We start from the raw sequence: 12,494 nt of genomic DNA on the forward strand, positions 1-12,494 counted from the left end.
GGCCAGCTGGTTCGAATATTTCAGTGCTGGATGCTGCAGAATGCTTAATAAAAGGAAATGAGGAGCGTCGTAGTGTTCAGAGCTGCACTTGATGATGGCTCTTCTTTTCACACCCGTAAATCGTCTGTAAAACTTACTGCTAATTTGTTCCCTTCGTCGGTTCACCATTTGACTTTACAACCATGTGTGTGAAACCAAGAAGTCCAAGAGATGCGAAAATGTGTGAACCAAACAGAAGCATAAAGAGTGTTCTGCACGTGGTGTGAGGGACCTACGTCTTTAAACCTCTGCACAGAAACCTAATTTGTACAATTAAAACCACAGCGATTATCAGGAACTTCCATTTCATAAAAGAACACATTTGCAAGCTGGAAATAGATTCTAATGTAAATAACCATGTAGTGTTTAGTGTAACCACATTCAGTAAATTCCCACTATCATCCCAGATCAAAAACACTGTGATGGATCACCCATAATGCTTTGAGGCTCTGCCACAGTGCTGCAGATGAGAGGACCACCCCTCCAGTGCTGGCAGGCTGACAACCTGTCACCTCGGACAGGACATGACACGTCCCACTTCCTCCTTTCTGCGGCCTACATGTAGAACAGAAAACATCCTCTGTGAGCAGCTAGAGTGATAACACAGTACGAGCCAGGTTTGAGTCCTTTTGAATAACTTGAGTACTTTACAAAAAAGACTGCCAGTCCATCATTTTCTACTTCAGTGTGCTGATGAGGGAACCCAAAAAGAGCAGCACTGAAGAAGAATTACATTCTTCACTTGCTGATGGAACCGGAAAAAAAGACCATGTGAGATTGTGTACACATGGATACAATTAGCTGGAGGACTATGTAGACCTACTGTAATGTGGGAAAGAATATTTTCAGACTAACAGTCTGGTTGTTTACTGTAGAACATGTTCGTGCCTCTCCTCCTCTCGGCTCTGCTGCCTTTAGGGTGAATTCTTTGGTCAAAAACACGGGCCCAAAGTGCACTGAAGTGTCCAACATGATGGGACCAGCAGGTTAACTCTAAACAGGGCCGCATGCAAATGATATCTCTGTCAGGAAAGGACTGATGATGACATCAGGTCTTTAATCACAGCAAGAAAAAACTTGTGTGTGAATTTATATCATGCCGCTGGTCCCAAACAATCCGAAGGAAGTGTTTATCTGTGGTTGATTGAATTACTTATCATCAGCAAGCGAATGTGATCAGCAACAGGCAAACAATGGCTGAGTGGCTTGAACTGGCGCCTATTGTGAGGCCTATTGTAATAATGCTGTATGTAAATCAGATACGAGGCAGCATTAGGAATTTGCAGAGCTCCTGCGCAGAGACACCGCAGGCTGAGCACTGTGGGAAAATAAATCCAAATTAATTTCTTAATTCAAGAATGCTCTGGTAGTGTTGTGATGTGGTTACAGTGACGTGAGAGCAGAGCCAAGCTAATCAGTGTTTCAGGTCAAATGTATCACTTGACAAATATATTGTCAACATCTCTGATAATGACTAGACTGCAAAGGGAGCAGAGAGCTACATTTGTGGGTTTTTTTGAATGTTACTTCAGCTACGACTTCACTTTCTGGGTGCAGCATCCAAAGAAGCAGCTATTCACCCACTGTGCAGCAAACTGGGTAAAAGTAGACCACGTGAGACACTGAAAACATGGAAGACAGTTGATACTTGAAAAGTTTTGCTGTCCTCCAGGGTCCAGAATTACAGCTGACTAACCACAACCTAATTTTCTTCCCACCAGAAGCAACTGACAAGAGCTTGGAGGAGAGAGGAGTTCTTACAATTCCCTGTGGACGAGCAAAACTAAAAGTGAAAATATGACCTGTTCGACTCTTCAACTCTCCCTGAACTTGGCAACAAACTCTCTGGAGAGCGGACGCGAGGGATTGGCGAAATTAAATCACGTCAAAACAGCTTGGCTCCATCAGTGCCTGGCTAATCCACTGTGCTGGATCAAAGTCAGGCTGGAAACTGTCTGATGTGACGAGAGCTGAGGCTAAAGGAGACAACATGGCTGGAGAGAGCCCTGGAGACCTGAGACCTTAAAGAGTAATAGGGGCTATCCTGATTGGTCAACACTCTGTCCCATTATGGCAGATTGATTATTCATGCATGCTCCAGAGCTGAAGACACAATGGGAGAAAGAAAAGGAGAGGGGAGGAGGAGGAGGAGGAGGAGAGTGTGTGAGGAGGAGGAGGGGGGGAAGTGGTAGTGATCACCCCCCAAACTCTCCACGATGGCTGAACTGGCTGAACAATGGGGAAAAAAAGAGGAAAAAATAAAAGAAATGAGAAAGTAGAAGGCCTGCACGCTGAATTAAGGCGTTTTCCACAGATCTCGTGCCAGAAACACACTCTCCACCTCAAAACGTCAGCGCACACGAGACACCTGGCAAACTAACTTTGACACCAACAGCTTCAGAGCAAATCCATCCTCACCCCCCTCCGCTCCGCTCTCCCACCCAGTTTTCTCCCCTTTATCTCTTCTCTCCAAAATCATTCGCAGCTCTCCTTGTCGGACAGAAAAGCACACGGCAAACATAAAAATCGACAACTCACCCAACCCTTTCCTCTCCTTCTCTTCTCCCTCTTCCTCTCTCACTCTCTTCCTCTCTCAATCACAGCTCCAGCTGGTGAGGCTGGACTGCTGCTGCTCCCCCTGGCCACGCCCACTGCTCGGTCATGTGACAGCCATCCCGAGCGGCCACACCCCTCATTCAGAGAGAGTGAATGGAGAACATTGTGGACATAGCAGGCCATCTCGGACCACGTGCAATCACCACTGTGTGTGTGTGTGTGTGTGTGTGTGTGTGTGTGTGTGTGTGTGTCCTGTTTAATCTAAAGGAAAAAAAAATAAAGATAGTAGGAGAGTGTGTTTATGGCAAAATAAGCTACAGGAACATTTCATTATTGTGTGTGTGTGTGTGTGTGTGTGTGTGTGTGCGTTTGAGTGGGTGAATGTGTGTGCATGCTTGTTTGTTTGCAAGAGACAAGAGGCAATATCCTTACTTCCCTGTTGTGTGTGTGTCCATCTGCTCTCTCCCTCCCACAGCTTTATTTCACTTACTGAGTATTGGATTATGTATGTGTGTGTGTGTGTGTGTGTGTGTGTGTGTGTGTGTGTGTGTGCTGAAAACATTTGGTCATCTCCCTCCTTCAGTCCTCCGGGGTTCTCGTTCTCTCTCTCTCTCTCTCTCTCTCTGACAAACACAAAACATCCCTCCAAACTGTGGTCGACTCGTGACTAAAGTCACGACTAAAACAGAACACTTCTAAGTTTAGACGAGAAAAAAACTTCTTTAAAGATGCTTTGAAATGTTTGCCAGGCTTTCTGGCTGAGTGTTACATTAGAAGATTGATGCCACGCTCAAAATGTATGTGCACTGAATATGAGGCTAGGGCCAGCTGGTGATTAGCTTAGCTTAGCATAAAGAGTGGAAGCAGGGGGAAACAGCTAGCCTAGCTCTCTCCAAAGTTTTCAAGTTTTACCTCTAGAGCTCATTAATTAATGACAGTTTGTGGTTTTACAGGAGATATGTGCTGGACTGACTTTTACCATTAGAGAGACCCACACGAGGTGTTTCTTTACGCTAAGCCAAGCTAAGCTCCCACCTACCTCTCATCAAATTATTATCATATATTAATGATTAATCATTTATCATTAATCTGAGTACTCCTTTTAGAGAGACGACTTCCTGACTAAGAGCCGAACTTCACTGATAGTCATCGATGGCTTTGCACGCTCTGTGCTGCTGTTGTTCTTTCTCTATTTGTCTTTTGCCATGGTGACCTGCTAGCACTCAGCTTACAGACACATGAAATAAACTTGAGGGAATCAAGCTCCACTGAAGTCAATATTGACTGCAAAACAGATGAAAGTGGTTCCAAAACCCAAATGTTCTCTGGAAATATGTTCTGATCTGGTGTGCTTCCTGTGTCCCAGTTCACCCACAACAGAGAGATTCACATCTATCACAGCCAACTCGCCGACTGCGAAAAGCATCTAACGTGCAAAAAGACTTTTTCTAAGAATAGTCTTTATGATTAAAGAAAGATTCTGGTCATAAAATGGATTTAATCCTGACTGACTGGAAAGACGGAGTGATTAATTTGTTCCTTTGTTTATATGGTTCAAGTTTTTCTGAGAGTCTCGTAACATTCAGCAGAAAATGCTTCCTTCCTGTCAAAGCTGGAGCTGAAGCTCACAGTCGGCTGCGGTTTCACTGTGAATGTAAATGTGCAGAAGCATGAACGCGTCTGTTTATATCAGGTAATCTGTTCTGAACGCTACTGGCGCATATTCATTACCGTTATCAGTTTCCATTTACTCCCAGTGATACAGGTCATGTTATTAACAAATCATGCAGTTGACTCAATTTAGTACTGAATATTTTTACATTTAGATTGATTTACACAATTGACAAGTCACATAATCTGCTCAACGTGTTTTATAGTAATTTCTCCTGTGTGCTGTGTATGAACAGCGACAGACATCCACGACCTGTCAGCCTCATAATTTAAACATTTTGTGGGTTTGGTTCAACTATCACTTCTCTAGCATGTCAATATTTGATAAGCTTGTGTGGTTATTGATTCAGTGCAGCTGACTTTCTCTCTGCAAATTGTTTTTTCTTGAGCTCAGACCTGAATCTTTCATCTCCAGTGTGGAAAAAGGACAAAAAATAAATGTTTTTCCTGCTTCAAGAATATCCTTTATGGGCAAAAAGTCTGACATATTCCCGCTGTATATCTCCTTTCAGAAAGGCAAACATTTTCCATACATCTCTCACTAAACAGTAAACAGTGTTGTCAGTGTAACCCACGACCCACCGGTGTCTGAAGTTGCCATTTCCTCTTGTGGGAACCTCAGATCAAAGGAGGTCAGCTGTATGTTAGACGCATCATTTTATTCGCCGCCCTGAGAGCCTAAAACGCAGCTTTGAGCAATAAACAATCAAAGCTTGTGTGAGGCAGGGGGCATTCAACATGTCTGTTTGTGTGTACGCATGCTTTACATTACACATACCAGAACAGGCACTAACACATTTCAGAAAACAGCATAAGAAAGTAGCTGTAGCATTGAGATAATCTCATTCAAAATCTCCCTCCATGTTTTAATTACAACAGGTTGGTCAAGTCAGATCTTTTTGCAGTGAAGTCATGTGCTTACTGCTGCTCCGCAAAGCTCAAATTAAGGGATTTTTGCTGTGTTTCATTATTTTTTCTTTTGAAACATGGTGGCCCTTTTGGCCCAAATATTTGGTTGCATCAACTCATGTGGGCTGGAGAGGTAAGTAAAGACTAACATGCGGTGATGACTGGCACGCCATGGGCCAAATTGGGGAGCTCTGTGATTGGCCTGGAGATCGAGGCTGATTGCTTAAGGACATCGAATCAGGGCAGAGCACATATGGAGCTGATTTTAAGAGTCACCTCCATGACTCAGTGGGTCTGGTGACTGTGGCTGCATTCCAAATCGCATACTTTTTCTTTTTACTTTTACTGCATGTACTGCAGCTGCTAACACAGTATGTACTGTATGTGTATAATTGGAGCATGCTACATCGCCAATAACCTGGAATTTTGACCCTCTGGCTCATCCTTTGCAGTCTGTAGCATGAAATTTGATGCAAAAAGAGAAAGTATGCGATTTGGAATGGGTGCTGCATTACGAATGAACCCTGCTCTCTGCGGCTCAGTCAATGTGACAATTGTGGGTCAGAATAGCTGGAAAAGCACGCTGGCTTGCATACTGCCGTGACTGGATGCAGTAGGACATCCTGGAATTTTAGGTATACTGCATTTGACACACTATGTACTGGGACATGCTCAACCTTATTCGGGTACGCAGCATCAGTGACTCACAGAACGAGGCATTGCTGAAAGAACGGCAGAAAGGAAGAATTAAGGGAGTAAGGGGGAGAGGAGGCAAAGAAAACAGAGAAGAGGTAGGAGGAGGGGGTGGGGGTGGGGGTGCGTGGAAGAGTAAAGCTTGGTTTAGGCTTCTGCGTCGCGGCGACGCCGTACCTACGCCGTCGACGCAGACCCCTACGCGGACCCTACGCCGTAGCCTGACGCGCACCTCCAAAAAATCCTGACTACGCGTCGCGTCGACGCGTAGTGACGTGAACGTCGAGGACTGTGATTGGTCCGTTCAGAACGTAATTTTCGGTTCAGTCGCAGCCCTATGGTCGCAGCACAACAACACCGCCATTTTCAAAGTTTCTGTGGTGAGAGCTACAAGAAAAACTGGACCAAGCCGAAGAAAGAATTATCGAGGAGGTACGCAAGTACGACCACCTCTACAACTCCTCTTCGCGGCAGCAAGAGCCCCCTGAAACCATACAAAGACACAGCCGCACCCCCCTAGCGGCTTGGCGGTGAATTGCGGAGCAACGCGTTCTCTCGACGCAGAACTACGAATGCTCAGTGACGGCGTAGGGTGTACGCCGTAGGTACGGCGTCGCCGCGACGCCGAAGCCTAAACCAAGCTTAAGGAGCAAGAGGGAGAAGGGGAAAGAGGAAGAACATCTGGCTTGGCCTGAATATCTACTGGGAAGATAGCTGGGTCTGCTGGAGACTTCCTGTTGTGTTTTTCTGCTGTGGCTGCTCTGCTCCCCTGTGGTGCAAATGGAGACAGCATGTGTGTGATGAGTGAGGATAGTTTCCCTCAACACCCTGAAGTGGCCTCCAAGACTCAACCCCCCCCCTCTGGCTGAAGTCACTGAACATACATGAACAGAACAGATGGATTAATCTGTGTATAAATCTTGAGCTACTTCGCACGTTGACAGTAAAATACGGGACTCGTCCAGGTCTGATCCTTAGAACCCCGGCTTGCCCACTTTACCTCAAGGTTACAATAACTCAGGCCTGTGTTTGCCTTTTCATCAGCTTCTTACTGCACTTACAGAGTAAAACTGTGCTGTTTTTACAACAGTGGCCTCACGGAAGATAAACTGACCGGATTTTGTGGTCAGAGCATTTGTTTATAGGGAAGTGTGCACCTTACGGTGTCTTTTGCTCTGTTTTAAGCCGGCAAAGCTTTCCCAGCTGGACTGCTTAATACTGCATCAAGGATGTAGGAAGATGGAGAGACTGAGTAGCCGTCTCAACGACCATAAAAGCAACGCTTCTTTAAAACCAAACCACAGCAACACTTAGACGAGAACTCGTTTCAACTCAAGAGAACGAAACAAGTGGGAATAGCGTCCAGTCAGCAGATTTGTTTCAAATAAACAATGAGGTTTGCAATAAAATACAAAGAAAGAAGAGGGTGGTGGGGGGGAAATGTTCAACCAGCACATTGGGATGTTTCTGTGCATCCAAGATAGGATACATCGTGCCTCAGCTTGATTGGCCTTAATGGAAACCAGTTGTCCCTCTTGCCTCTGCAGAGTCTAAAACAGTCAAGCTCTCCCACAGACATAAAAGACAACTAAACAGATACTCACAAAGGGTTTCCATCTCGTGGTTGTTGTATATCTCGCTGCAAGTAGAAGTCATCTCTCCTGCCAGCTATTGTCTTTCTCTTCCCTTTTTCGCTTCCAGTAGGATTTAACAAGAAAAAAAAGCCTCTCACTATTTTTCAGCCTCTAAGTTTTGTCTATGTGGCAGCTGCTGTTCAGTTCTTTACTATCCTGCAGATGGACAAGAACTAAACTAACTACACTGTACACACACACACACCCAACATGCACTCTCTATTTCTGATGTCCTGGAGGCAAAGCCTTCCCTGATGAACAATAAACACAGTGACTCCAAGGGATCGGCCTTCTGGGGAATCCCTGCAGGCCCCTCGCTGGATCTGTGGGGGCGAGGGACAGGGATGACTCAACTCCATAAACGAAGAGGAGATGGAAGGAGCTCTGTGATTACACTCTCTGTGCGGTCGCTGCATGTCTTCCAGAAACATCTTGCCCAGTTATGATGCTAATTATCTATAATAGAAACCTTCCCTGCACAGAGACAGCGACGCAGATAGAGACACAGAGAGAATTTGTTTCTAGAGATGAACCATTCTAATTGCAAGGACTGGAGAACACACAGAATATCAATTTAGTTTGCCAGTATGTAAAAACAGAATTCATCTGAGGCAATTTGCCCTTTCCCACAAATCTTCAGTTGTAAGCATGTTTCCTCCATCTCCCTATCCTGAGTGATGCAGTCTGCTGTGTAGCAACACAAAACACTTCACACCATCGAGGCTGGAGGTGAAAGTTCACCCAAAGCTCCTCCAGGCTCCATTACAGAGGCTTTTCTCAACGGATGATTGTGTTCTTTGCAGAGGCTAATTGTCCGTAAACCACAAAGCTGCAGTCGTATTCTCCAAATCCCTAAATTATCACTGCAAACCTCAGTTATGGCATATGATCCTGGCTCAGATCAGCAGTGTATTGGAGCATTTTTAAAGTGTGTGCCAATTATTGCAAAGACTTGAGCGTCCTTAATGATTCAATAAAAGTTGCATGTACATTCCCGACAGAGGGGCCAATCAGTCAGCTAAGCAGCACGTCTGCACAAGCCTCACTGAGCTAATCTAAAAATGAATCTGTGAGGTGTGAAAGGTGAGGGTACTTCAGTGCAAAAGAGGCTAGAAGGATTATTAGCTGAAAAGGTACGTATTACTTCCCTTCTGCCTGCATGAACTGTCGCCAAACGTTATTTTAAACAGTAAATGTCGAGTTTTTTTTTTCCTTTCAGTTTGTCTTACACTGTGCTGCCTCTGCGCTCAGATTCCCCGCTGAAACAGAGATGAGAGTTTGCACAGATGAGTTTTACATCTACTGAGCTGACAGCCTGGAAACAGAGTAAATGGCACTGAAAGTACACTTCAGCATCACTTCATCACAGCCCAGTGGGCCGTGATGTTTTCATAGTAAGTTGATGACACATCCTGCTGGAGTTAAAGTGTGATTTTGATGTCACTTCAAAACATATTTTAAGACTCATGCATCCGTATTCTCAAGACTGATTTTTTTTATTTGTGAAACAAAAATGCTCTGAAAGTGGATTTAATGGGAAACTCCACTGATTTTACACATCAATGCCTGTTTACAGTTCATGGGGAATAAGTGTGTGGAAAATGGACTCAAGTGATGTCACCTGAGTCAGCTTCGGTTGGGGCTGAGGGACATTAGAAAGACGTGAGCTTACCACACCTCTGCAGCCCGCTCTTCTGCTTGAGGCTGGCACCTCGAGGCCACGTTAGCATGACAGACCGGAAATTCTAACTGAACTGTCTGCAGTCATGCTGCATTGAGGGTAATGTAGGCATCAGGTTGTATGTATGGAATAAGACAATATCTCTGGATCTGCTGCACTGATTTTGATCTTTTTTTTTTTTATCCATCATCCAACAACGTCACAGGAGTGCAATGCTAAATTGGTGGAGTACTCTTTTAAGCTCACAAAGGTCTGTAACCAAACAAAGTGTTATTGCTTTGGAATTTGCACAGTCCTTGTTGGTTCAGAGCAACAACCCCGTAACACATTGCGATCCATTGCAATGACCAAACACTGGTAACTGGTATGGAGGCATACTCAACTGTGTTTAGTTGGTGTAACATAAGGGACAAGACTGCACCCTCTAATTCTTCATTTTCCACACATGCGTGCTTCAGACACACACACACACACACACACACACACACACACACACACACACACACACACACGCATACCCTCGCACAAGAATCCCTCTGCCCCCTCGTCTACTTTTACTGACTCATTTCAGCAGATGGCAGGACTGTGGTGCAAATGGCCATCTGTCTGTCCACACACACACACACACACACACACACACACACACATATAAAACAATTACTGTTTTTCCAGTATGTCCTCTATCAGCCAACAAGCGGGCCAAACATCATTAAAGGAGAATGTGGAAGAACGACTGACCTCATATGAACCTTTCTTCTTCATTAAAATCACTGTGGGTGCGTAAACGTTAACAGTTTGTCGATGATCTCATAGAGAAGGACGGACTGACCAAATCCATATCTCTCACAGTGTGAATATGTCAAAACTCATGCCAGCTTTAAATTTGAATTTAAAAACAACAATGCCTAAACATATGATTATGTTGTTTTTCTTGAGAACGACATTTGAATTGCAGGTCTGTTAAATTAAGGATTTAATAAAGTATTAAATCCTTCATTTCTTTTCAGGTTTTCAGGTCAGCTACTATGATGTCTCTGAAAAAATACTCAGTGGCTCCTGCTGGCATGGTGCTTTTTTTCCATTTCAAGGCCCTGCGTTACTGGCTTCATTTCTTCATTTCCAGGGCCAAGATAAGAGACATGATTTTCCCATCAGTGTCTTGGACAAAGGAACCACAGCGGAGTCTCATATCTGGATAAAGAGGAGGGAGGATTCACCCGCGGACGACCAGCTAAATGAAGATAATGTCAACTGAGACTAAACGTTATCTCTGTTCATCATATGTTCATCAAGCTCTGATGGCCCATATCCTCTTATCTCACCTTATGGTGATGGATGGTTGATAAAGGTAGCGTGTGTGCGTGTGCGTGTCTAGTTTATTTAAGCTGTACCAGTGCAATGAAAGGAAGTGCGGTGTGTGTGTGTGTATGTGCGTGTGTGCATGCTTGAACATGCATGTGCTTTTATGTGCATGTAGATATGAAATGCATGATTGTGTTGGCTTCACAGCGTGTAGGAGAAAGTGAATGAAAAGGGCTGAGTTTGCTGCAGTTGTGGGATTTGGCGAGATGACTGGAGAGGACAAAGGTCTTTCTGCAGTGGTGGGAAACTTCTTTAACCCTTGACTTCCCCCAGATGCTCAATGTAAACTTCAACTTCCGAAAGCCTTATCTGGGGGAGAGGGGAACTCTGTGTGTGTGTGTGTGTGTGTGTGTGTGTGTGTGTGTTTGAGAGTCTATCTGGGGCAGAAGGGCTGATCCTTTCCCATTTCTCTCAGCTCCACCCTCCTCTTCCTCCTCCCATGTATGATCTTCATAAAAAAAGGAAAACCTTTCATGTCCAGTTCTTTTAGTGTCCACACACTTCAAAGAGTTGAACAACATTGTTTTGAATGAGTGTCTATCCTGGTGATGAATCGGAGCGTTAAAAACTTCAACAAAATATGAATGGAAAAAAAGGCTGACGTCTGTGTGTTGGATGCATTTCTGCAACAATACGCCAGTTTATCAAGCGCATAAAGAGCAGCAGCACTAAGGATAACACTCTTCATTTACGTTTTCCTTTGTAGATGAAACTGCCTTTAAAAGGGAAGAAAAACAGCTTTATTTGACCTGGTTCAGTGACTAAAAAGATTTCACCTGTCACACACTGCCTCCTGGTGGCTCGTTTAGGAAGCACACCAACAGTGAAAGTCATATTCAAGATAATGAGAAGTGACACTTGTCACTGTTATCACTGTGGGACATTTTTCGACTGAAAAAACAGATGTAATAGTCTGGAGGCTCACGAACTTCAAGTGAACAAAACTGAACATTATTTGGCAGCGAAGTCAAAGACAGCCAGGGACAATCTGTGCCTCTGTGCAAGAGCATATTGTGACCATCTTGAGGCAAAGACAAAAAAAAAAAAGGGCCCTATCTTTATCTAAATGCATGTGCTGAACCTTGAATTTTTAACAAAACATTCACATCTGAGCTAACCACCTGATCTGTCATCAAACAGCTCAGCTCCTCAAGGGACAGAAAGACATAGGTCTGGCCGATTTCAACTTATTAAATTTTCTGTACTTTTCAGCATTAATCATCCAATCCACTGATTTAATTGAAATTTGTACAGAATGGCCCTGATTCTGATTCTCAGATGGTAATTTTAAACAGCATTTCTGAGGGATGGCTGCGATTTTTGTTTTTTCAAATGGTCACTGAGCGTGAGAAGTCTGACATGTTCATCCCCACGTTGCCTTTAAGAGCATTTAAAAACATCACATTTTTAGTGAAATGGTTGAAATGATTATCACAATATATGAGGATTCAAAGCGATGAATTGTTTCACTGTTATGTACGACAAGACACCAGAATCTTCACACGTAAAGACAAAGCTTCAATAATTAATTTTGTTTTATCTAATTACAGCTTGCTCTGAATCATTCATTCGAAAAACAATTTTGGAGAACATCGATAAAAGATAATGATGAATTATTTCCAAACCATAATGGAAAGTGCTCTAAAGTAGCAGTAATTCCTTGGGAAAAAAAATGCATTTAAGTGATTTTTATTTATTTATTAATTTTTGTTGATTACACTTGACTGAATTGTTTTCCATTGTGGAGACTTAGTATGAGCCCTTTGGCTTTCCTAATCCCCTGCACATATCCACTGATGCTCTATTATTGTAAGTCTAGCAGTATTAATATACAAATTGTGTGAACAAGTGAAGACACAGACGAAGATAAGGTAGGAATACTAAACCCTTTACCCTGAACGGGTATGACCACTGCAGAGCCTCGGAGTTTTGCAGCCACATATGCAACT

The 12,494-nt window shown here is 43.8% G+C and overlaps 1 protein-coding gene across 4 annotated transcripts in view; it reads right to left on the bottom strand.

Moving 5' to 3' along the window:
* septin9b (septin 9b) overlaps window positions 1-12,494 on the bottom strand; it is a 74,250-nt gene that overhangs the window by 25,752 nt on the left and 36,004 nt on the right. Inside the window, exon 1 of one of the 4 annotated variants that reach the window (XM_076728159.1) lies at window positions 2,578-2,671. The exons of the other annotated variants lie outside the window; for them this stretch is intronic. The gene's annotated coding sequence lies outside the window, so the exon portion shown is untranslated. Of the gene's footprint in view, window positions 1-2,577; window positions 2,672-12,494 lie in introns of those variants that run through there. 4 annotated transcript variants of the gene reach the window in all.

Source organism: Chaetodon auriga, chromosome 4 (genome assembly GCF_051107435.1).
Source record: "Chaetodon auriga isolate fChaAug3 chromosome 4, fChaAug3.hap1, whole genome shotgun sequence".
Classification (NCBI taxonomy): domain Eukaryota; kingdom Metazoa; phylum Chordata; class Actinopteri; order Chaetodontiformes; family Chaetodontidae; genus Chaetodon; species Chaetodon auriga.